Genomic DNA, 26141 nt, shown 5'->3' on the forward strand with positions numbered 1-26141 from the left:
TAAAATCAACAAGATCATCACAGGACTTAGCATGGGAGAGTAGAGACAAGAACAGTGAAAATGCAAGGAGAATTACAAAGAATGCCCTTGCATATTTGGCAGAAGAGGGCATGGCATTGAGGTCTAAACTATGTGGAGGTATTATAGGAAGCTACCTGTACTCATATGGTGCCACAAGAAGTGAAGGACTTATATTTACAAGACATTGAATAATCATAAAGGTCTTGCTTCAGTAGTGCAGAGTTAAACCTTGATAAATTCTGTTTTGAAACACCTAACAAACTATAAAACCAAGACAAGAAGATTCAAATTGTATATAAGTGACTTGACTGTTTGCAACAATAGAGTTCAAAAAATCAAATCACATAATGTGAATGCAAAAGCATACCATTATTAAGGTAATCTTTAAACAACACACATTTTATGGCAATAGTCCTGATTATAAATGATTTGTTTTCCTTACAGATTTTGGATGTACAAAATCAACAAAAAACAAAAACAAAACAAAGCAAAAGACAATAGAGGATACCAGTGCCTCATCCCTATTCCTAGTTTGTCACGAGCCTGAGATTGGAAGATCATGTTTCACAGATGGCTAGAGTAGCAATCAATGAGACATTTATGTTCAATTATTCAATCAAAACAGAGTGAAACCTTGGTTCAAATAGTACAGACTCAGTCAGTCATGAGTGAAAAAACCAAGCAAGAGTTTGAGGCTCCGAGTCAAGTTTAATTACTGTGTGTGCATGCATGCATGCTCACACATGCACACACACACACACACAAATGGAATGAGAGAGGAAGAGGGAGAGAGAAAAAAGGAATAGTAAGAGTTTAAGGACTATCCTAAGCATATATTAATTAATAAAATGAGGGAAATCATGGAACCTACGCTTCTTGGAGTTTGGCTTCCTTCACATAATATGATAGTTTTCCAAATCTTTCCATCATTTTGTGAAAGGTGCTTTGTCATTCTTTCTGATGGAAGCATAAAATTCCATTGTGTATATACATCATATTTACTTGATCTATTCATCTATGGAGGGGCATTTTGATGGTTCTAAAAATGCTGCCAGAAACTTAGTTGTAGATTTAGTGTATTTTAGCTTGAGATCATATCGACAAATGCCCAGGAGTGGGATTGCTGGTTCCAGAGCTATGTACTTTTGACCTTCCAAAATTATGCTAATTGAAATGAACTCCAAGACATAGAAAAAAATTCTTTTTTTTTTTTTCAGATATCAACCTTGATGTCGGTAAAGTAGAGCATCTAGATCTTATTTTATTTCATTTGTCTTTTGCCATTGGTTTATCCCTGGCAATCTCTGTCTTGATTCTGGTACCTTCAACTTTGTATATACATTTATCTGATTTGGAGAAGGAAAGGGAAAAATTATAGTGATGAAAGAAGTACAAAGAGTGACCCATTGCAACAATGATATTCAAAAGACACTATATCGGAAGTGAACTTTACAACTTTGGGGTGGGTTGGAGGTGTGGGGGATGGGAAGTGATAGGAGAACAACAATGGAGTGGGTAACAATATTCAATAAGGAATGTACCTTACTCACTTAACTGTAACCACTCTGTACAGTATTTTTGAAATAAAATATAATTTTTAAATTGAACCTATCCTAGAAAAAATATAGTTTTCAAAATAATACATCTGTCACAGTACTTGTGAGGGATTCTGAAGTCAAGCTGTTAGACTTGGAAAAGGATAGATTGGGAAGCCATCGCAAACAACAATCAAAAGGCTGAAACTGTGCTCTGGAAAGGTCAAACAGTCAAGGGAAGACAGGGGTATGAGTTATCTCAAGAGTATTTAAGTTCGAGCTGTTGGACACTAAAATATTAAGATTTGGAGACAAGATGGATGTCTGTGTTATGGTTCTAATGACTATTACTCCCTTCAGATCTCTAACAATAAGGGATTCAATTATCACTATGTTTACAAACAATACTTCATGTTAATAGTTGTAACCACAAGCTAGATTGATGCTTTAGTTTGTGGACATACCTATAGCCACTGACCACCCCCCTTGCAAGTGCCTGCCTTTTTTCTTGAAATTCATCAGCCACTGGTGGTCTCATTTCTCATCGCCTGTTTGGGTGGGATTTGAGACTCCTTCCTCTCCTCACCCAGACACTCCGAGGCCCCAGGGGCCAAACTCCGCACCTCACAGGCACTCCCCAGAACCCAGCTGCATTTGGGGCTGCTGCTTCCTGAGCCATTGGCCTACTGACTCCTTCCTCCCTTCACCAGCCTCTGCCAGGGCCTCCCGTAGTCTCCCTACTACCCCCATCCTCAACCCTAGCTCAGCCTCCCCCGAGGCCTCCCCTCCTCTCCACACAGCTCCCAGTGCCAACCCCAGCGGGGCCACTGCTCTGGGAAAGACAACTGTGGACCTGGCCCAGCAGAATCAAAGGTTCCACAATGTGCTGCCGGCTTAGAAATGGAGGCAGCATAGGTCTCTGATCAGTGTCTTTCACTTCACTTACACAAGTATTAGTTGTATTAATTTGATATTTAATTTTGGATTTTGTAACTTCTTATTAAGCCTTTGAAGAATAGCTGGTAGAAATATAGTCCCAAAATTCAAATTGTCTCTTGTTTAATTCTTTCAAGATTCAGAGATGTTTAAGTAGTTATAACCATCATGAACTCTCATTTCCATAGCAGAGTCTATTCAGAAAATACTTGCTTATGCATCTGTTATCAATTATTTACAAGACTTGAAAGTTTTAAAGTTTCAAATATTACAGGAAGATCTTTGATTCATGTTGAATATATGTGAGTAGGTTGAGCTGTTGCATACATTCTTGTGTGAGTGTGTGTGTAGAGGGGTGTATGTGTATGTGTATCATTGAAATCAAGGATAAGAATGTCTGGTCTGAACTTGTCTCCTTTTTCTGAGATATAATTATGGTGTTTTTTGGTTCATTGTATGATCTGATTGCTTGCCTTTGCCTGATGTGCACATTCCAGCACAATTTTTCAATTAAAACTTCTTATTTATTATTGAGCATAAGGGCTCTGATATTGCTTTGTCTTTAGTCTGTCACCTAGTATCTTTGTTTCCTCTTCAAAAATTAACATGAAATAAAACTTTTAAATCCTGACTGATTTTCCCTTTAATTTGCAATTTGCAATAAGTATTATAAGACCTTTGATGTCTGTGTTCATGAAGAAAAATCATTTTGAATTCTCTGTTTATTGTAATAACACCTGGACAGATTTGTTTGGACCAAGATCTTAAAATTTATTTTGTATTTTTAGTTTAAAATACCTCCTCCATGTTTATAGCGTGAGGAGACAAACAATTCCTAGTAACAATGATAACTGTTTTATTCATTAAAATATCTGATAATTCATAATTTTGAATATGTCTAGTTTCAAATGAATGCATTTGCTCAATAGCTTTGCTTGATAGACACATGCACAAAAATACCAGTCGTAAGGGCTGAGGAGGTGGATCAGTGGTAGACAGCTTATCTTGAATGCACAAGACCCTAGGATTGATTCCACAGCACCACCTAAGCAGAAAAAGCTAGATGTGGAACTGTGGCTCAAGTGGTAGAGCACTAGTCTTGAGCTGACATGCTGAAGGACAGTGACCAGGCCCAGAATTCACCAACAACAACAAATTAAATAAATAAATGAAAGTCATACTCAAGTACATTAATTTCAAAGGTTGATTACCATTTTGGGTAGGGGCAGGGTGCCAAGATACAGCACCTGAAAAATACTAAAAACAGAAAGTAAAACATCAGCTCTGCCAACAACATGTAGAATTGCCACTCAAAGAGAAACCGGTACTAAGAATGAAATACTTTTTATAACATTTCTTAAGAAATTATGTCTTTATGATAATTATCAAATAAATTGACCTTCAAAAACTCCATTGGTGGGCCTGAGACTTAAGGGAACCTACAAAAACTGGAGGAGAAAATCATCAACCTGTTTTTTAAAATTGTTATTGTTAAGAGAGTGTACATACAGATAAACATATTGTAAGTCAGGTAATGAGTTCATTTCTTGTTTGACAATCCCATCCCTCCTGTCCCTGTCCACAGTGGTATAGCTCATTGTGAACACAGTATCTACAGAGTACAAGTGCTGCCTTTGTTTCCCTGTTCTCCTTGAATATCTCTGACTCCCTCAATGCCCATAAATAGATAAACTAGAAAAGAAAAATTCCTCTTGTTTCCAATTCCTGGAATACATTTCAATATAAATATCAGTAGTTTTCTCTGTACACACATCCCAAACTCATATACTTCCTGCACCCAGTCATAACTCTCACCCAATTCTAAGGTCCACAAAGTAATTCTTTTCACTTTCCCCACAGGAAGAAGCCCAGATTCAGAAAGATTAAGTAACCCATTGGAAATACAAGGCTGAGCACAGTGGATCGTTTTTATGCCTTATCTACTCCAGAGAGTAAGATCTGAATATCATAGTTTGAAACCAACCCAGGTTGACATATTCATTACATGTTTATCTCCAGTTAAACAGAAGAAAGCAAGAATTGTGTGTTTCATGTGGTAGAGCTACAACGCCACCAGACTTGAATGGGAAACGTAAAAGATAGTGTCAATATGATGATTTTCAAGAACCAATGCTGTCCCATACATAATCTCAGACACCTCACACACACACACACACACACACACACACACACACACACACACACACACCACAATCACATCCCTTAAAGCAGATGTTAGTACTGAAATCCAAATAGTTATTTTTAATTATATAAGTTTTATTTTTTAGCTTTAGTGAGGTTTGACTTGATAGTTTCAACTGATGAGCCACAACTTAGAACTTTGTTATAAATATACCCCTGTCTGTATTAAGAAAAACATTCTCCTAGTTAAGTCTTCCTCCTTTTCCAGCAATGATAAGTTTTCTCTTCTTGGTCTAGTTTCTTCTTTTGGGACTCAATCTCTTAGACTTTTCTGTCTTGCATTGTCTGTAAGTTCATTGATCCAGTAGATCTCAGTCATCCTAATAACCTGGACAGAACCTGCCTTTGGAAAAGTGTTCTAAGCGCACCATTCAGTGGAGATTGTTAGTACTCACCCATAGTCACATTCTCTTCAGAATTGGGAACTTGTTAGGTCCAAGAATTTAGGGAAAGCACTCACTGTGTGCTATTTCATACTTTTTGATTTAATGACAACTTTCATCTATTGTCTACTTTAAGCATTGTGTGAAGAGAAGGATTGCCCCTTAGAGACAGAAGTACTGTACTAACTGTTGCTGTCAAAACATAGAAGGAGGGAAAGAAGCTCTGAAGGACCCGTAGAGCCTAGAAACTGATTTCGTAAAACCCAAACTGCCTTTTATCTTACCGTCAAAATAGAAAGTCAGAGACTGCAGTTACTTGTAAGCTCCATTTATATTCTTGAGCATGGGGCTCCTTTCCTCTTTGTCCTTCTGACCATTTACATCAGGGGCAGGTGGGAAGATGTAACAAGAGCACTTAGAGTTTGGGCCTGGGATTAAAAACTCCTTTTTGTGATCATAAACATTCCACCACTTCCTGAATTGTACCTGAGGTGCAGAAGGAAGTAAGGTTAGTAATTCAGAAACTTATAATTACTTCTAAGTTTGCTACTAAGTTTGCTATCTAAACTCATCCATGTCCACCCCCAGAATACTATTTCCCAACTGTGTAGACACCCTTACAATCTGTTCTCCCGGAGCATTTGAGTGTAGGGCATCTTCTGCTTCTTATGTGTACTGCTTTATAAATGGAGATTTTCTCCAAGGCTCAAAATTATTTCATTGATTGGGACATTGTGCAATATGCTAAAGAGAGAGTTACCTGGAAGGAAGGTCCTAGAAGGCAAAGCATCTGCTAGGACAATGGAAACCCATGGTTTGGCCTGCTTAATGTTTTAACTTGTGCACTGAACTAACAGGAGAAAATGACACACTAGGAAATCTGCCAATTATGCCAAATAAAGAGATATGGTGCAAGTCAGAGAAAGGACATTGATTTCATCATAGTTATGACAAGACAAAACCTTAGCACACCATCAGAATACTAATCCATACTCACCTACTTTCTTATTCACCCATATCATTAGGTCTGAGTTGTACGTAAGAGTCCTCAGGAACAGGAAGATCTCGGGGACAGCCTAACATTATTCTGCCATTTTGGACATAAAATAACTAGTTTGATGAAAGCCCATAGAAATATCCACAAACATGTGCATTTATCCTACTACACTTGATAAGTATAACCTCAGTATATTATCTTTGGTTTGGTCACTTGCTGACATAGCAGCTGTCTGGTAGCTCCATTGTGACTTCACTTTATTCACCAGAAATGGAGAAGGAAAGAATGACTACAACACATTTGCATTTTTCTCAATGAGCAGTGAGTGAGTGGCAGGGGAGTATTCAAGAAGCTCCCCATGTTCTCAGTTAGCTAGTACCACCCAGATACCAGCTCAAATCTTGATAAACAGATACAGAACATACATGTAACTTATTGTGCCAGATTCACAGCTAGAGAGGTAGACGAGAAAGTGGAAGGGCTTGGTGTGAAAGCCACAGGTTGATATAAAGCAGAATTCAAAGGATGTGAAGATGAAGCGAGCTACCTGGAAGGGAAAGGAGAGGCAGCTAAAGCAGAAGAGCACCTAGACAGAGAAGATAGAGCACATTTAAGGCCACCAGGACATCAAGGTAACCCATCTGATGTACAACAGTCTGGTTGTGCAAAGCCACAGAGAGAAGTTGGAAGAACATCAGCAAGTGCTCTTGCCCATTTCTAGGGAGCTCTCAGAATGACAGGGTAAGAATTGGTAGCTACAAAGAGCACTGCTGCTGAGCACATCTCAGATCCCTTGCTACCATGATAATTGACATTGGAGAGGAGCAGCAAGGGTTGTATGAGGTGATTGCAACTCACTATGTGGAGGCTGTTCTGCAGCATTGTGGAGTGTGGTCTCAGGATGCTTAGAGCAAAGATCTTATAGCTGGTGTCAAAGAATGCAGTCTACTTGGAGTAGATATTTATAGATGGCACGTGTCTGAACACAACAAGCTGATAATGAGATGCTAGAGGTAGTTTCCCTAAAGATCTAACAGCCAAAACTGGAGAGGCAAACCCAGAGCTCTGCACCACATCAGGCCACCATGCCAATTGCTTCTACCATAGTACTAGCTACCCAGTTTGCACACCCATGACCTTTTACCCTGATTGTGCCCCACAATCCCTCACAACTTTTACTCTTTCACTTTGTTTATGTTTCCTTTTCCCTGCTAAGCACTTCTGGATGCCTGTAATAGCTACCGCAACCCGTGCAAAACTGTTGCTTCTAATCAATTTCCTGACTCTGTAACTCAAATTACAGTCACAGTTACCATTTACCTGGTATCCTAGTCTCTACTACTCTTTTCTGTTACCCATAATTCATAACACCATGGTTCCAACCATCTGAACACTGACACCCCTGTCTCTGATACCCCATTCCCAAACAAAGCAAGGGAATAGTGAGCACAGACAGTCGAGTTTGATACTCCTTTTGCAGGTGCATTGGGACAAGTTATTCCTCAGGTATTTAACACGAGGGACTAACTGGTGGTGGAAAGAAAACAGCTTACTCAAAGATGACTAAAATCCAAGGACATGACTTATAACTTATTGCTAGGAAAAGAAGGTCTTGCAGTGAAAGTTAATGAGAAAGAAAATTTTAGAAAAAATATTGGGAATGATGCAAAAGTTGAGCTTAGTCCCTTCTACTAGTGGTCTGAATTATTTTATGACATAGATACGTAATTACTTTGCATTTAAAAATTATATGAAGATGCACATTTATGCGGTACTTATATTAATTGATGGAATAGTTGCATAGTATCACGTTAATTATTTTCAATAGTTTATGCTCCATGATATGCTCATGAGTCTGCCTTTGGCAATATGAATTGAGCTCTCTAACAAATGGAATTTCATTGTCAAATACTACAAGGAGATTACAGATGATAGTACCAAAATGAAACCTGGAACAATAAAACTGAATAAAGCTACAAGTTTGCAGTGAGGGGGTCAGTAGTAAGGGCTATGATAAAAGAGAAATTCCTCACAGTGGAATCTTGAAAAAATAGAAGGTGTTTTCTTGAATTACTAGCTTTTAAAACATTCTTAGAAAGCAAGACATTGTTTTTTATTCTTGCTATTTGGAACCTCTTTAATAAATGGTTTAACAAAAAATTATCAAAACGACTTTGAAAATTCAATGATGTGAATTATCACATTAACATTATACTCAAAGTTGCCTTGAGATGCAGGAAGGCTGTATTCCTTTTCTATTAAATTAATGGAATAAGCTTCCTGTTGAATGATTGGACAGTCCATGACACTTCTTCCAAAACAAAAAATATACTGGAGAGAAAAAAAAAGAGGAGTAGTTCCGGGAAAATGGCGGAGAAAAGCTGGAGGCTAAACAAGCTCTCGCATAGAAAGCAGTTTTATTGTTCCAGTGAACAGTCCTAGGCTGGAGAATTACACCAAGTGTGCCATCACAGTACAGAGAGTTAGCCAGAGAGGGAAAATCCAGGCAAGGAGACAGATCTGAGCACTTGCTGGTAGCTGCGGCTGTGGTGGTGAGCCGCCGCCTCCATAACTACAACACAGAGAATCCTGGACAAAGGTGCCAGACACAGCAAGCTAGTAGATTCTACTCAACACCAGTAAGAACTGACAAGGAGCAGATATCTTCATCCTACAGAATGCAGACCAGAGACTTCAAAGGTACCAAGACTCTATTCCATGGAGGAGAAGTCACTCAGCCCAGGCAGTGAAAACTCTGCCCCCAAAGGATTGTCTTTCTTCACTGGGTACACAGAGCCAGAGGCTGCCCCTCCCTAAAGCAGCCTAGATAATCAATTGAAATTCAGTAAACATAAACCTTGAGAATGGCTCTAGGCTGGGCTCTGTGAATGTCTCAGAAGCTAGCCCCTCAAGGAAAAGATACTGTTTGCTGAAAGGTCTCAACTCTACCCAGAAGCTAGCCTCATCACAGCATATCCAAACTAGAGGAAACAGCCATCTTCCTCTTTGTGACACTCAAAACAGATCTCCCTCCCACTGAACTAGCCTGGGAGGAGGATTACAAAATTCTGGGTAAAGTAGAGCATTTTTCTGCTTGCCCAAACAAACTGATTTAAGAAACCAATCAAGCCACAGGAAAACCAAACACCGCAAGCAGAACAGAGACTCCACCAAGGGATTGGTTATGGACAAAAGGGAGATACAGGATCTTGCCATTCACACCCCCCCCCCCGCCCCGAAAAAATCAAAGAACCCTATTTTATACCTATTTTTATTATTAATTTAAAAAATTGTATTCTATTAATCTTTTTTTCCTCTTATAATTTTTATTTTAGGTGAATATGCATGTGTATGTTCTTTTAAATTTTTATTTTATTTCTACTGAACTTTTGGTCCTTTTTCTTTCTTTCTCATTCTTTTTATTTTTTCTTCTCTTTCATTCTTTTTTTGAGTGACTAAATTGCTGTTCTGCTCATCTTCAGATATACCTGTCATCGATTATTAGACCTTATCCCTCGTTGTGTACACACATAATCCAGAAATTTATTACTTAATTCAAAACCTCTTAGGCTTAAATTCTGTAATAACAGTATTATCTCTTTATATGTATATAATATTTTAAGTATTTTTATTTTTAGTTTTTCATATCTCCTTTCTATTCCTCCCCTCCTCTCATCCTATCCACGTTTTTCTCTCAATATTACTTTAATAAGCTTGCATAACTTTTGTGTTTCACTTTTTAAATTTAAATTTTTGTTTTTCCATTTTTTCTTGTCTCTTTTTTACTCTTCTCTTTCTCCTATCCTTTTGTCCAATCCATTTCCCTCTTTAAGTTTAGGACTTAGTTAATTTTACTCTCTTTTTACCTTTCCACATCTCTCGGATCCTATTTTTCCCCACATTTCTCCCTAAACCTAGTAGTTTCTGGTTTGCCAAATTCTACTTTGCTGTTCTTAGCCCATTAATACATAGTTGTTTGACATTCAATAGATTGTATCTGTTGAAATATATTGTATCTGCAGACTTTTGCCTGTACAACTACAGGATTTTGGTTGATGCTTGCCTTAAAATAGTGTTCTAGCACAAAGCTGGTATTACTTTCATACTAAATAGAGGCATTCATGGAATCCATTAAAAGCCAGCCGAAAGAAGTCAGGGAGACCAGAAAGGGAATACTGTATGGAACCCAGCAGAAGGAATTAGAGTCCAAGGAAACCATAACCAATCAACTAAGTGATTTGAGAATAAACACTGAACACAAAATTAAGGAAGTAAAGAAACTCATACAAGATCTAAAACAAAACTCCAACAAAGAATTTGAAGCCATCAAATCCAAGCAATTAGAAGCAAAAGAACTAAAAACAAAATAGAAATTCTTGACAGTAGGTTAAACCATGCAGAAGATCAAAATTCGGGGATTGGAGACAGCTTAGATATTACAGAGAAAGAACATACAACTATCCAAGACAAATCCAAGAAATATGATAGACCTATTCAACATTTGGTAGACATCATCAGAAGGCCTAATCTGAAGATAACAGGTGTAGAGGCGCACCTAGAAACAGAAGTTAATGGTCTAGGAAATTTGTTTCATGGGATCCTAGCAGAAAACTTCCCAAACATGCAAAATGATAGGTCTATTCAAATACAAGAAGCTTTTAGAACCCTAAATAGACCAGACCAGAACAGGACATCGTATCACCACCTTATAATCCCCACAGGATCAATTCAGACCGAGGAAAAGATCCTCAAAGTTGTCAAGGAGAAAAGATCAATCACCTATAAGGGAAACCAATTAGAATCACCTCAGATTTCTCAACTGAGACAATTAAAGCAAGAAGAGCCTGGATTGATGTAGGCCATGCCCTAAAGACAAACAACTATCAACCAAGCATACTGTACCCAGCTATACTCTCCTTCATAACTGAAGGTCAAATAAAAACCTTCAATACAAAAGAAAAAGTGAAACAATATATCTCTACCAAACCAGCCTTACAAAAGATACTTAAAGATGTCCTACACAGAGAAAACCAACAGGACCACAATAAAGGCCAAGAAACCACACCCAAACTGAGAATCCAAGAACCATAGGAAGAACCCATTTGGCGCAGCCCTCAAGAAGGTGGATTAAATGGCAGGAACTCCCAAATATCTCTCAGTCCAATCTCCCAACATTAACAGATTTAACTCTCCAATTAAGCAACATAGACTGTCTAGTTGGATTAAAAAGAAAGATCCTTTCATCTGCTTCCTTCAGGACTCACACCTGGACCATAAAAACAAACCCATTTTGAAAGTGAAAGGCTGGAACAAAATCTACCAAGCAAACAGCCCCCGAAAAGAGGCAGGAGTTGCAATCCTAATATCAGATAAAATAAATTTCAAATTAAAATTAGTGAGAAGAGATAAAGAAAGTCACTACAAACTAATAAAGGATCTCTCCTTCAGGAGGATATTAAAATTCTAAATCTCTATTCACAAAACAATGGAGTAACCAAATTTATGCAAGAAACACTACTTTCTCTCAAATCTCACATAGATCCAAAGACATTAATTGTTGGGGACTTTAACACACCACTTCCCCCAATAGATAGATGAACTCGGCAAAAACTCAACAGAGAAACCGCAGATATAAACAACTGCATAGATCACCTATATTTAATATTATACCCAGCAGTATCAGAATACACGTTTTTCTCAGCAGCATTTGGAACTTTTTCCAAAATAGACCACAGTTTTAGGTCAAAAAGCACACTTGTCCAAATTCAAAAACATTGAAGTTATACCTTGCATTCTTTCAGACCACAAGGGAATAAAATTAGAACTGAACACCAAAACCACCAAAGAAAGTCCTGTAACACATGGAGGCTGAAGAACACACCATTGAATCATCAGTGGGTCATGGAAGAGATCCAAAACAAAATTCAAATTTTCATAATATTCAACAAAAATGAACACAGAAATTACCAGCTCCTCTGGGACACAGGGAAGACAGTACTCAGAGGCAAGTTTATAGCTCTGAATACCTACATCAACAAATTGGAGAGATTTGAAACCAACAATTTAATGAGACATCTGAGTCTCCTTGAAAAAGAGCCGCAGGATAAACCCCAATCCATTAGATGGAAAGAAATAATTAAAATTAAATCAAAATTAAATGAATTAGTATCCATAAAAACATAGAAAGAATCAACAAAACAGAAGTGGTTCTTCAAAAATTAACAAATTGACAGATCCTTAGCAAATCCTGTTAGAAAGAGAAAAGAGGTGCTGGGAAGGTGGCTCAATGGTAGAGGGCTTTCTTTGCATGCATGAGTCCCTGGGATCAATTCCTCAGCACCACATAAGCAAAAAGAAAAACGCCAGAAGTGGCACTGTGGCTCAAGTTGTAGAGAACTAGCATTGAGCTAAAGAGCTGAGGGACAGCACCGAATCTAGTATTAGAATGCCCAGCTACAGTAATAAGATAAGATGCAGATATAAATGGGATCCAATTACGTAAAGAAGAAGTAAAACTCTCCCTCTTTGCAGATGACATGTTCTTATAATTAAAGAATCCCACAGACTCTACTCCCAAATTACTCAAGCTGATTCAAAACTTTGGCAAAGTAGCAGGGTATAAAATCAACCATCAGGGCTGGGAAGATGGCTCAGTGGTAGAGTGCTTGCCTTGCATGCATGAGGCCCTGGGTTCGATTCCTCAGCACCACATAAACAAAAAGTAAAAAGCCGGAAGTGGCTCTGTGGCTCAAGTGGTAGAGCGCTAGCCTTGAGCTGAAGAGCTGAGGGACAGCGCCCAGGCCCAGAGTTCAGACTCCACGACCGGACCCAAAAAAAAAAAAAAAAAAAAAATCAACCATCAAAAATCAATGGCTTTCTGAATGCCAACAATGAGAAAAGCATGGCTGAAGGAAAGGAACACCATTAATAATAGCCCCACAAAAAATAAAATACCTAGGAATTAACTTAACCAAAGAAGTGAAGGACCTCGATGATGAAAATTTTAAAAACCTGAAAAGGGAAATCAAAAGAGAACTTAGAAAGTGGCAAAAACTCCCATACACCTGGATTGGAAAGATCAAAATCCTGAAAATGGCAATAATTCCCAAGGCTATCTACAAATTCAATCCAATACCTACCAATATTCCATCCACATTCTTCAAGGAAATAGAAGAGGTTATCCTAAAATTCATATGGAACAATAAAAGACCCTGAATAGCTAAAATGATCCTCAACAGAAAGAACAGTGCTGGAGGAATATTAATACCAAATTTCAAACTCTACTACAAAGCCACAATAATCAAAACAAGTTGGTACTGGCACAAGAATAGACCTCAGGACCAATGGAATAGAATTGAAAACCCAGAAATGAACCTACAGACCTATAGCCATCTAAATTTCGATAAGGGAGCTAAAAAAATAGAATGGAAGAAAGACAGTCTCTTCAGTAAATGGTGCTGGCAAAATTGGTTAACTACTTGCAGAAAATTAATTAGATTAATTAATTAGATCCTTATGTATCACCCTGCACCAGAACCAACTCCAAATAGATCAAAGACCTCGGAGTCAAATCAGACACCCTGAAAACATTACAGGATGGAATCGGAGAAACCCTAGGCCTCCTTGGCACAGGCCGACATTTTCTTAATAGAGACCCAGAAACACAAGAAATCAAAGAAAGTTTGGACAAATGGGATTGCATGAAACTGCAGAGCTTCCTGTATGGCAAAGGACATACCTAGCAAGATCGATTGAAAGCCCACAGATTGGGAGGAGATCTGCACTAGGCATATAACAGACAAGGGTCTCCTATCTAAAATATACCTGGAACTCAAAATTAAATCCCCAACAACAAATCCTCAAAGCAACAACTGACCCGAAAATAAGTAGGCTAAAAACTTAAAGAGAAACTTCTCTGAAGAGGAAAGAAGGATGGCCAATAGACACATGAAGAAATGTTCAACCTCTCTAGCCTTAAAACAAGTGCAAATCATACCAGCATTGAGCTACCACCTCATCCCAGCTACAATGGCTATAATCAAGAACTCTAAGAACAACAGATGATGGAGGGGATGTCGGCAGAAGGGAACGTTACTGCATTGTTGGTGGGCATGTAAAGTTGTTCAACCACTTTGGAAAATAGTATGGAGGTTCCTCAGAAGACTCCACATAGAGCTCCCCTATAACCCAGCAATACCACTTTTGGGCATTTACCCAAATGATCACAAACAGGACCACACTAAAGCAACCAGCACAACTCTGTTTATTGCAGCATTATTTACCATAGCTAAGATATGGAACCAACCCAGATGCCCCTCAGTAGATGAATGGATCAAGTAAATGTGGTATATATACACAATAGAATTCTATGACTCCATCAGAAAAAAATGACATTGCCCCATTTGTTAGGAAATGGAAAGACCCGGAAAAACATTATGTTAAGTGAAGTAAGCCAGTCCCAAAGAAACATAGATCCCATGGTTTCCCTTATTTGCAATAACCACTCTGTGGCTGAGACAAGCAGAAAAGTTCAGACAAGTTGATGTTAGGCCAAATGAACCCCAAGATAAGGATTCAAATGAGTTTTTTCTTTATTGCGATTGTTCCTAACATATTTATAAGATGATTTTTTTGTTGCTTTGAATGTCCCTCCCCCACGGTATAAACCCTGCTTTCACTGTATTTGATGTTGGTATCATTTGTGGAGGGGATGGGAAAAAACAAATTGTTTAAATAGGGATACTGGTGGATGCATTGCAGCGATGAGACGTACAAGTCATTATGTAGAAAAATAACTTTCAACTTTGGCCAGTGAGAGTGGGGGACGGGCAGGGCGGTGTTTGGAGAGCCGGGGGGGGGGGGGGGGGGAGATGAGAACGGATGGGAAGGGGAAAAAAAGGATGATGCAACAATGCTTGATGAGAAATGTACTCATTAGCTTGTCCATGTAATTGTTACCCCTCTGTATGGTATTTTCACAATAAAATAAATAAAGGGATGTGCTACAGAACAGATTCTAAATGCAATATTTAATGGTATTGGATTACTTGAAGACAAAGGTTTACAGAAAAATTTAAATTTCAGATAAACTGTAATATTCCAATAAACACGTTAAAGAAATATAATTTAAAAATTCATGGTTCAAGGCAAACCCTGACAGAAAAGTCTGAAAGACGCTTATCTGGAAACAAGAAGTGACACTGTGGCTCAAGTGGTAGAGGGCTCCTATTGAGCTGAAGAACTCAGGGATATGTTTACACCCAGGTCCTGAGATTAAACCTCATGACTGACAAAAAGAAAATAAAATTTAAAGAATTAAAGCATTAGGGCTTGGAAAGAGATTCAGTAGTAGAGTGCTTCTCTTGCATGTATGAGGTCCTAGGTTTAATTCCTCAGCACCACATAAGCAGAAAAAACTGGAAATGGCTCTTTGGCTCAAGTGGTAGAGCACTAGCCTTGAGCTGAAGATCTCATAAGGGACAGTGCCCTGACCCAGAGATCAGGCCCTCCTACCACCACCACCACCAACAACAAATTAAAGCATCAAACAACCTGAAGATGTTGTCCAGAATAATGAGTGCGGCATTATCCATTTACATGACTTAGTGACTTTAAACCTAGTTTACCAGGGGAGGTGGTGGGCAATTTGTGTGTTTGCCAAAACCTGCAAAATTATTTTGTAACCAAAGCAACAGTGATATACAGGCGATATGTTAGAAATGGACTTCACAACTTTGGGGGAGTAGGATGTCAGGGTTGGGGGAAGGAGGACAAAATGTGGAAGGGGTAATACTGTTAAAAATGTACTCATGGGGGTGGGAAGGGGCTCAGTGGTAGATTGCTTGCCTTGCATGCCTGAGGCCCTGGGTTCGATTCCTTAGCACCACATAAGCAAAAAGAAAAAAGCCGGAAGTGGCCCTGTGGCTCAAATGGTAGAGCACTAGCCTTAAAATGAAGAGCTGAGGGACAGCGCCCAGGCCCAGAGTTCAGGCCCCATGACCAGACTCCCCCCCCCCAAAAAATGTACTCATTACTTATGTAACTGTAACCCACCCCTCAGTATATCACCTTCATAATATAAAATCCCCCCCAAAAAAAGAGAACTCACCCAAATAGAGAAAATTAGAGACAAAAATGAGACATCACAACATAAATAAGAAAAAATTAAGAAGTTTATAAGAGACTACTTTGAAAACTGTATGCCAATTACATGGAGAATCCTGGGGAAATTTATGCTTTCCTACACTTGATCTGAACTAAGAAGTAACACATAAGAAGTAATGAAAATGAAATGTCAATAAACCACTTTCCATTGCAGAAAAATCTAGGACTCAATGAATTTACCATGAAATTAAGGCCTGCAAAGAACTTACAATACTTAGAACTAACTCTTCAATGGAATAGAAAGGGAAATGGAATTATCAAAACACATTCTATGAGGCTAGAATTAGACTCTTCCCCAAATCACATAGGGACTCACCAAAGAAAGAGAACTATGAAACCAGTTCTTTGATAAGCATTGATACAGAACATCTTAAAACATTCTCACCAACCAATTTCTGCCAGTAACAAAAAAATCATATTGTATGATCAAATAGGATTCATCCTAGGATACAATTGGATTCAATATTCTTGTCAATAAACATAATACAAACCATCAGCGGAAGCCGGGACAAGAAACATGTTATCGTCTATATGGAAGTAGAAATAGCTTTTAACAACCTCCAATACCCCTTTATGATTAAAAAGTTATGAGAATCTAGGAATGCATTGAACGTTCCTCAGTATACTACTGAATATGTATATGATAGTGGTAGTTAGCAATTACGTAACAGTGGAAGTATGAAGACATTAAAATCAGGAATAAGAAAAAGATGTCATTATGAAGAAAGCTAACAATAGCAAATGCTGGCATGGATGCAGCCAATTGGGAACTCTATTACACTGTTGGTTGGAAATTAAATTGTTCAAACACTGTGGAATGCAGTATGGAGTTTCCTGAAAAGAGTAAATATATATCTCCCTTAAGACCCTGTAATTCCCCTCATGGGCAGTAATCCAAAAATTAACAAACAAGCTCACATGAAAGCTACAAGTATAACCATGTTCAGTGACCAGGTCCAGAGTTCAAGGACTGGAAAACAAGTTACTACTGCTGGCATTTGTTTCCACAGATATGAACCCTTTGACATAAGATACCAAATCATTCTATTTGCAGTAGCTAGCATAGGACTTAAAGGTAGTGGGTGACAAAATGGCTTCTTTGTTGAATATTAGGAAAAGATGTTGGCAGTCCAAGAAAAGGGAGATTTTGTTGTTGTTGTTGTTGTTGTTGTTTGAGGGGCTTGAAGTCTAGGCATGGGCACTGTCCCTGAACTCTTCAACTCAAGGTGGGTACTCTGTCTCTTGAGCCACAATGTCACTTCTGGTTTTTGGTGGTTAAATGGAGATAAGAGTCTCAGGGACTTTCTTGTCCAGGCTGTCTTTGAACTGCAGTCCTCAGATGTCAGCTTCATGAGTAGCTAGGATTACAGCTGTGAGCCATTGGCACCAGGCTAAAAATGGAGGATTTTTAGAAAAGAAAATCCACCTCTTCACTTGTGTCTAAATCTTAGATATCACTATTAGAACACTTCACCTTCAACTCATTTCATCAGATATTTGTAAATTTTCTCTTTTCCTTCATGCAGGAATACTGCAGTCAGTATCAACTCAGCTGTGGAACTGAACAATTGTATGGAAATTGCTAGCACCTAAATCAAGAACTTTTACATCAAAACAAATGATTCCCACTTTTGGAATAATTGTTTTCTCTTTTTATAACAAATCTTTGCTTGATTACTTCTTAATGTGACTGATGACATATTCATTCTCTTCAGCCTTCTCCCACATGATGTTAAATATTTAAGAATTCAAAGATTTCCATTGATAATTCATTAAGCTGAGCTCTAAGAAAATGTGCATTTCTAGAATTTGGTTTTCTGTCTTGTTCTTACATGCATAGGCTTTCTATGATTTATTTGTTCTACAAGGAATTCTACTTTCTAATCTTTGTGTGATCAATTTTAGTCTCTCTGTTCAGTCTTTCTGACACTCTCTCTGGAGTCTCCTTTGAGTCTGCCTCATAAAAAATATATTATTTATCAGCTAAATGACTTTCAGTTTCTGTTTTTTGCCTGACTTCATTTAGGCTGTGATCAGAACTGACTGGCTGTGCTTACTTGAGTTTTTTTTTTTTTTTTTGGGTCCGGTCATGGGGCCTGAACTCTGGGCCTGGGCGCTGTACCTCAGCTCTTCAGCTCAAGGCTAGCCCTCTACCACTTGAGCTACAGCGCCACTTCCGGCTTTTTTCTTTTTACTTATGTGGTGCTGAGGAATCGAACCCAGGGCCTCTGGCATGCAAGGCAAGCGCTCTACCACTGAGCCACCTTCCCAGCCATCTGTTTGTTTTGTGTGGTATTTTTTTGTTTTAGAGGTCTAGGATTACTATTCAAGGTAGTTGCTTCTCTGGGTCGCAGTGATCCCCTGACCTAGAGTCAATGGCTTTTTCTCCTAAAGATACAAAAAACAGCTGACTAAATTCCTGTTAATTGTCTCAAAATGAGGCAATCTGGCATCCTTGTAAAGCCATCAATAATCCTCTGTAAACACTTATAGAAATGGTCTATCAAGATGACTTTTCAAGGTTGACAGTGAACATTGTTCATTTCCAATTCAGCACAATGAAGCAGATCACATCCCATGGAGCAGACTTTTAGAAGGAAGGTCCCCTTCCTTCCTTATCTTATGATACATCAAACCATAATATTCTGCAGTTGTGGCCAGCCTGGAGCACATTTTCCCAAGAATATTCTGTAGTGTAAAAGAGGACCAACTATGAAAATAAAGGTGAAAATAGTTGTCTACTACAGATTGATTTATCTTGCTTTTATCTGTTGTTATTTTCATTACTTCAAACACATGGATAAATTATATTAGGATTAGACAAGTGGCAAAGGATTAATGGAATAAACATTCAATTTACTTTCATATATCCAATATAGTGCACTTAACCCTTTATGGAAAATTAAATCCGACTCTAGAAACAATGTCAGAAATATAAAAGCCTCAATATGAATAATCTGGCACATATACACCATCATCTACTCAGAAATTCAGTCTCTCTTTAAATATTTATTTGGTACAAAATAATAAAAATTTGATTAATGAATGTAACATTTAAGTACCATCTGAAATACTCCTCGTTTATATGATTGTATATGTTTTAGATGTCACCTAGACAGGAATTAAACATGCATGTAAAATTCAAATTTCCACAATTTAATCCAAATTAGAGGAGTCATCCCTCCTGTAATGTGTGGTGTGAATTTTACTACAATGCTGATCCCTTCCACCTAATACCAAGAGTCATGTGCAATAATTTATTTTTTCATGTTAAGATGAGTGCTGAGTGTAGGATACACTTTGAATTATTATATTAATTTATTAAAATTAGTTTCACTTTTTTCTTTTCTATACCTGCAGAAAGTAAAATTATATATTAAACATTCAATATGAAGTAATCAATAACAAATAAACTCTTATTAAAATGATATACTATTAAACTGTGATTTGAATTATAGTTCTAATAAATTGTGATGTAAACAACATTTAATAGAATTATGGGTAATGTTTTTTAAACTTACCATCTTGTTAATATTTTCTAATTGTGTCATTTGTTATTGTTGATCCATGTCATCTCTTCACCTCAATTGTTTAGTTTTCTGTTTTATCTGTATTGGTTTGCTGATTATGCATTTTGTTTTCCCTTTTTAGTGACTGACATGAGGCTGAAAATCTGTATGCTAGTTTATTACTTCCTACATTAAAATCAAATTGCTGCTCTCCACAGCTGTTCTATTTTTTTTGTGTAGTTCAGAATTTCCCCTAGTGCCACTGACTGTATTGCTGCTCTCATATATTATATTTTATTTTTTATTTAAATTTTGTTGTCAAGGTAATGTACAGAGGGGTTATAGTTACATAATTAAGGTAATGAATTAATTTCTTTTCTAACTTGTTACCCCTTCACCCATTTTTCTCCCTCTTCCCTCCCAACGCACCTTGCAAGATCATTTCCAACCTATTGTTTTGTGAATATCACTGTTGCATAGATTTTCCCTTTGTTCTTTGTCTCACTATTTTGTTTTTGTCCTTCCCCTTCCCCAGTTCAGATCAACATATTTAAAATACCCCAGGTATCAAAATCAAATACAGTGACTACAGGGGATAAAACATAGGTGGGGAAAACACAAAAGGATAAAAATAAATCACATAGTACATTAAGAACAACAACAACAAAGAACATGTCTTGGAGTTCATTTCACTTAGAATCACCTTGTACGGTCATATGTACATAGCTATTGAGCTATTCTACTCATCTACTAAGATTATCCTTGATGTACACAATAATGCTCCCTCAGACCCAGTAATCCCACTTCTGGACATTTAACCAGATGACCACAAACAAGGCCACACTAAAGCTACCAGCACAATTATGGTTATCACAGTAATATTTACCATAGCTAAGATATGGAATCAGCCCTGATGCCCCTCAGTAGATGAATGGATCAAGAAAATGACACACACACACTAACATACACACATACACACACATACTATGCTTCCATCAGAAAGAAAGATACCACCTCATTTGTAAGGAAATGGAAGGTCTTGGAAAACATCATATTAAGTGAAATAAGCCAGACTTAAAGAAACATAGTTCCCATGGTTTTCCTTATTTGTAATGATTAGTTTACATCAAGGATAATCTCATGTATTTTAATTTGACAGTTTGTTCTATGTTGAGCGTGCAACATTATTGCTATATTGTTTGTTGTCATTTCTGTAAACAGGCAGGTATATTGAAAGAATTACATTCATCTTATCCATTACTGAAAGGAGAACAACTAAAAGAGCAACCCCTACTAGGAAGAACAACTCCTACTTACTTAGCTTCATTCCTATGTAAGGCCATTGTTGTCCCCTGTATCCTCATGTTGTACATTTCAACCATATACCTCACACTGTATATCTAGTATCTTCTACATTGTGAACAAAATGCCTGAGAAGTTCCACTTTGCTTTACTTTAAAACAAAAAATTCTGTCTTAATATTTGTGGTTGGGGTGTGTGTGTGTGTGTGTGTTTACAAAGATCAGAACACAACATTTTTCTTCATTTCGAATACATCTTTCAGGTCATTGTAAGTTGTGGCTAATGGGAGCAGTCTCTTGTTATTTTAAGGATGAAACAGAAAAAGATATTTGTGCATGTAACACAGTTGCTTTATTAGTGTCGTTGAACACTGAACTTCGATTTACATCTTGGCTGTTGTTGTGAATAATGTGAATAACAATGAACTACAGATATATTTACGAGTTACCCAGAGAGAAATAATCACATGATTGGTGGGTCAGATGATATCTCAACTTTGGATTTCTTTAGAAACTTGCATACTACTTTCTACAATGAGAATACTAATCTGTTTTTTGACCAATAGTGTAGAAAATTTCCTTTTCTCCACACTCTCACCAACATTATTGCCTTTTATTCAAAGGTAATAAAGGGCAGGTTTTAACTATCTGCAGTACCCTAGACTGGCCTTAGACTTAAATCCAACCTCCTAAATGCTTGGAATTACAAGCCTTTACCACCATAACTGGTTCCATTGATTTTTTGATGAGTTATAATAGTTATGAAGCTGTATCATATAAATTTTGAGTTATATTTCTCTAATGACTTCTGCTCAAAATCCGTTAAGGCAGCATAGATGTTGTATTAAACATAACTCTGTAAACCCACAGGCAATTTTCAGGGCTTTATGGAGAACATGTATATTCAGACCTTTTGTCCATTTTTAATCCAGTTTCTGGTTAATCTCATCTTTAATCTCGCTAAACCAGATCAATAATTAATTCGAGGTAATAGAAAAGAAAAAAAATGCAGCAACTCCTAACATTTTTCAGTTTTCAATAACATGGTATTGCTTAAATCATTTTCTGTTAACAACTGATACTATATAACTCAATTTAGTTAGAACTATTACAAGGCTCTAGTTTATTTATTTTACATTGATTGCTCTTTCCAAAGCCTGTTTGTCTAATTTCCCTTGGTTTGTTTCAGTCTCAAGTAGCTCAGATTTCAAACTGAAGAATAAATGGAAGGAAGCAAACAAAAAAAAAATACAATTCCTCTCATCCGATGATGCCTGTATAAGAATGAGGAAAGCGTTCATCCTTCTAAGGACCTATGATAGGACAACAAAAAAAGAATTTATTCTTCTATGTCTTCTTTATCTTTGCGATGTAACTTAAATGTTGTAAAACACATTATACTGCTCAGATACTTTTATGTTTTATCAGTTTTGCACATTTTTACACTATCAAGACATAAGATAACCAGTTTGATTTACAGCATGAGAAGTTATCCACTTCCTTGGAAGCAGCATGATCAATAGATCTTACTTCTGGTTGCTCACTACCTGTAATGGTTTCTGTACTACTTATCACATTCTATTTAGTATTTTAAAAAGACTGCTGGCTAAACTCAAAGCTCATTCCTAGAAGTTTATGTTAAGTATTTCACAAGTTTTATTCCCTTAATTGTTAATATAACATTTGCTATAATGCTAATGTTATTACCATTTTAGTGTTGGGAAAAATTGTAATTAAAGGCAGTAAGTGCATGGCCTAAAGACACACACAGTGAGGAAGGAAATGAGTCAAAGTTTCCGAAACTCTTCCAGCAATACACAAAAGGTAGATAAATCTCTCCATTCTATGACACTCTCAATTCAATATTCATATTGTTCAAGAAATAATAGCATACTAAATATTGCCCATGGTGATTGTTTTCTGTCACATTTGTCTTCAGCACAGATTGTGTCGGTGACATTGGGTTATCATGAACAGAACTGAGCTTATACATTGAGGTCCAAAGAGAGGCAAATTTCTTCTGTCCCACAATTCCAGTATCCTTTTTAAAAAGTACTAAAACTTTTCAATATAATCACCTACTGTCTTATAAGTATCCAAAAATAAAAAATCATAAATAATAACTCCAAAATGCTTTAAAATTGGAGATGCTAAAACATGCCCCTTTGAAGTAAATTTTCTTCTACTTTTAACGTTATTTTGAAAGCCTTTGCTGGTTTGTCATACCTATAATCCTAACTACTTGGGATATCTACTCAGGAGCCTGAGATCTGTGGATAAAAGTTGGAAGCAAATCAGGGCAAAATAAATTCATGAGATTATTTTTCAAAAATTTTAATGAACCTGCAAAGGGCCAAGAATGGAGATATAGTTCATTTAGTAGCTCACCAATCTAGAGAGAAAAGGCCTATCAAGACCTTGAAGCCCTGATTGCAAACTCTGAGCACGACAACCCACATGCAAATGCTTGAGCACATGCGTGCATTCACACACATATTTATTCAAAATACCTTCATATCGGAGTTTTTCATGAATTTCTTTGCTAACGATATTATATGAGTAAAATAAAGGAAATAAACTCTTCCATCTCAGAACATTTTTTACTTTCTTATTGCAAAAATACTGTACAGAGGGGTAACACTTACATGAGCAATGTAATGAGTACATTTCCTAACAAGTATTGTTACCTCCTCCTTTATTGTTTCCCTACCATCCCTTCCCTCCACCTCCACAAGTCCATTAACCTCCTCCCTTTCCCCACCACAATTGTAAAGTTCACTTTACAACATAGTGTCTTGTGCATCTCATTGTTACAATGGGTCAACCTGTATCCCTATTTAAGGATTTTGTTTTTTTCCTTCCCCTCAGAAAATTAGAGGAAAATATATACAAGAAGAAGGCGCACAAACTTCCAATACAGTGAAAACAGGTGTTATAGCATGGGGGAGGAACATATAAAGAAACAAAAACAAAAACAACACACTGCACGTTATAAGTACGTGAGAAACGATATCAAGAAAAAAAAAACCACTTGTGTCCCTAACTTGGGGTTCATTTCCCTTAACATAATCTTTTTTTTTTTTTTTTTAGCTTTTTTTTGTTTGTTTTGGTCGGTCGTGGGGCTTGAACTCTGGGCCTGGGCGCTGATCCTCAGCTCTTCAGCTCAACGCTAGCGCTCTACCACTTGAGCTACAGTGCCACTTCTGCTTTCCTGGTGGTTTATTTTAGATAGGAGTCTCATGGTCTCTCCTGCCCGGGCTGGCTTTGAACCACGATCCTCAGATCTCAGCCTCCTGAGTAGCTAGGATTACAGCCGTGAGCCACCAGCGCCCGACCCTTAACATAAACTTATCTGGTCATATACACATAACTTTTGACCTTTTCTGCTTATCCCAGACATATATTAGTTATTGAAAATTAGAGAAACCATGGGACCTATGTTTCTTTGGACTTGGCTTACTTCACTTAATAATTTTTTTTCCAAGTCTTTCCATTTCCTAACAAATTGGGCGATGGAATGCTTCAGGAATTTGCCTGTCATCCTTGGGCAGGGGCCATGCTAATCTTCTCTGTATCATTCCAATGTTAGTATATGTGATGCTGAATTGAGCACAGAATATTTTTATATATAAATTGTAATTGATTTTTTAAACTAGACAAATAAAAAAAAAGTAAGTTTAAAAGAATTGTTGTGAAATTTGAGAACCATGTACTTCTTAGATAAGTACACATTTAAGAATAAAGTCAAGATTTACATGTCAAAAACAAAATAAATCCAGATATTTGTTGTTCAAGAGATGTGTAGGAGGAGGAAATCAATTATTCTATGCAAAGGACCTGTCATTATGAACACTGCAGCAAGTGTTAAGGTTTGCTAAAAGTTTTAATGTTTTAAATATATTTACTTTTGGATATTTGCTTATATATGCCAAAACTGGGACTGTATGACAGGTCATAATACTTTTCTATAAAGTATTTAAGATTTATGGTAGCAGATAAGTACTACTAAGTATGTACATTTCAGAGTTTATAAAAACTTTACTAATGAGAAGTTGCAAAGTCTTTGTGTAAAGCAGAATAAAGAGTTGACTATGTTAACTACACAGTTTCTATTAAAACTGTAGGCCTTCCTTACTTTATATGTTAGTGAGGAACAAATGATGATATAAGCCATTTACAAATTATGAGATGAACTATAAATGGTAATCTTAGTGGGTGACTTTAAACACTACTCATAGTCTATAAAATTCTTGTTGAACATCATAATCTTAGCCAGTGTTAAATGTAAAGAAATATGACAATAATAAAATCTAATTTGTAGTACACTTCAAATACTGAAAACACTGGTAATTGTTTTGTTTTTTATTTTATTATTCGTTAATATTTAATTATTGGTTTTCTTTATTTGTAGCATTGTTTTCCTTGTTGTAATATAATAGAACTTTTTGTAAGTTGTCATTAGGAGGTATTTGAGAAGGTTACTGGGATGGCCACACCGTTTTTTATAGGTACATGTGAATTTATAAAGAGGAAAATTAAGAACAAAATATATATTTAAAAAATGATTAAGTAGAGTCTGATTCAGGAGTGTTGATAAATGTCCACACCTAAAATATTAGCCCTAGGCTGAAGCAGAGTTATTACAGAGTTGAGGTCACAAAAGTGAGACACTGTGTTTTGTTTTGTGTTTTATTTTTATTTTGTTGGTCATGGGGCTGGAACTCTGGGGCCCCCGTGCTGTCCCTCAGCTCAAGGCTAGTGATACTACTTGAGCCACAGCACCACTTCCATCTTTTTCTGCTGTTATGATGCTGAGAAATCAAACCCAAGGCCTCATGCATGCAAGGCAGGCACTCTAACATTGAGCCACCTTCCCAGTACCTGAAAGACTGGGTTTTAAAAAATCATCTAAAAACATTTGCTTTTTGCTTTGGATTATATAATGAAATATATGAGTATTTTTGATGTTTTTGTGCATTGTCATACTTCTAAATTTATACTAACTTTACCCACTTTATCCTTGTCAAAGTCATGAAATATCTGTGGGAGTTTGCTTCTGTGAAGATTGTTTTTGCATTTATAATTTCTTCTGA

General features: G+C 37.0%; 1 pseudogene; it reads right to left on the reverse strand.

Moving 5' to 3' along the window:
• Positions 1–24548: 24548 nt before the first annotated feature.
• On the reverse strand, positions 24549–24661 carry LOC122100493 (annotated as a pseudogene).
• Positions 24662–26141: the final 1480 nt, after the last annotated feature.

The sequence above is a fragment of the Dipodomys spectabilis genome, unplaced genomic scaffold (genome assembly GCF_019054845.1).
Source record: "Dipodomys spectabilis isolate Male_0828 unplaced genomic scaffold, ASM1905484v1 ptg000579l, whole genome shotgun sequence".
NCBI lineage: Eukaryota > Metazoa > Chordata > Mammalia > Rodentia > Heteromyidae > Dipodomys > Dipodomys spectabilis.